Source organism: Ursus maritimus, unplaced genomic scaffold, assembly GCF_017311325.1.
Source record: "Ursus maritimus isolate PB19 unplaced genomic scaffold, ASM1731132v1 scaffold_15, whole genome shotgun sequence".
Lineage (NCBI taxonomy): Eukaryota > Metazoa > Chordata > Mammalia > Carnivora > Ursidae > Ursus > Ursus maritimus.
In genome coordinates, this window is record NW_024423897.1 from 46,307,202 (window position 1) to 46,308,631 (window position 1,430).

At 38.7% G+C, this 1,430-nt stretch overlaps 1 pseudogene; it reads left to right on the top strand.

The window, feature by feature from the left end:
• Positions 1-308: 308 nt before the first annotated feature.
• On the top strand, positions 309-408 carry LOC121102809 (annotated as a pseudogene).
• The last annotated feature ends 1,022 nt before the right edge of the window (positions 409-1,430 follow it).

The following is a 1,430-nucleotide window of genomic DNA, read 5'->3' on the forward strand; positions in this document are numbered from 1 at the left end:
AAAATAAAGATAGGTGCTAACAAGTGCTATATGAGTGTTACCTATTGCTTTTATTATTATTTTTTACTTTATCTTCCTTGACCCAGAGCCTTCATTTCATATTCAGTCAACCAGTAAGTACTCCTATTTTAACTCCAAAATATTTTCCAATTCAATTCTCTTTGTTTTCACCATCTTGACCCAATTCACCATTATTGATATTCTAGTTGCAGATTTACTCATATCAGTCACCTGATTAATACTGCTTAGTAGCTCCCCCGTATTCTTAGGGAAAAGATGAAAATATTCAATAGTATAAAAACCTTGGTGTGCTCACTTCAGCAGCACATATACTAAAAGTGGAGCAATACAGAAAAGATTAGCATACACAAGGATGACATAAAAACTTGACTGGCCAGCCTGGCCTAAGTCTACTGTTCTTCAGTATCTACCCATCACCTGTTGCTCCCTAAGCTCTTACTCCGCACACCTCCCAATTCCACTAAGGAGCTAAGCTTTTCCTAATAAAGTCCTATTTACTCTTTACGTCTCAACTTAAATGTGACTTCTTCCTGGGCATGTCCCTAAATTCCCTCCTCTCTCAGCAGATTTCCTCCCTGTACTTACGTGGACACTATACACTTTTGCTTCTAAGGTGTTACTACCATTCTAATTAAGTAATTATTGGTGTAACTTTCTATTCATGTCTGTCTCAAAAGTAAGGTCAATGAGAAAGAAACAATCATGCTATTGGAATATATCACTTTTTTCTTACCACCCAGTACATTGCTTTGCCATAGTTGATATTCAATAAATTATCTATTCAGTTAAGTAATAAATGTCTGGCACTATGCCCTGCTCTCATGGAGATCATAGTTAGTAAGGAAGTGGAGATTCAGCAAAAACAAGTGTTGAGAAGTGGTAAGAAGTGGATATACAAGTGTCTTGTTGTCCACTAGGGGGGCAGACTCTAACTTCATCTGGGTTGACAAAGAAGGCCTCCATAAGAAAACTGTGTGCTTTCAAGGTGAGGTGAAAGGTGAGTAAGAGGTGGCTGAATGAAAGTGCTGGAGTATGAGGTGGGCAGGCTGAGGAAACAGCATGTGTAAATTCCTTGAAGCAGGAGAAAGTGTAATCTGTATGGGACAGGTACCCATGAATTGGCAGCCAGTTCATGGGATGATGTAAGTTTGCCTGGAGAGCATGTCCTTGGTGACTTGTGTGTTCTAAGCCTGGGGGGTTCTCCCAAAAACATTCTGTTCTGATGAAGACTTTGGGGACTTTCATCAGTAAAAGAAAGACAAACACCATATGATTTCTCTCATATGTGGAATTTAAGATACAAAACAAAGAAAAAAAGAGACAAAAAAAAACCAGAGTCTTAACTATAGATAACAAACTCATGATGGTTACTGGAGGGGAGGTGAGTGAGGGGAATGAGTAGAATAGGT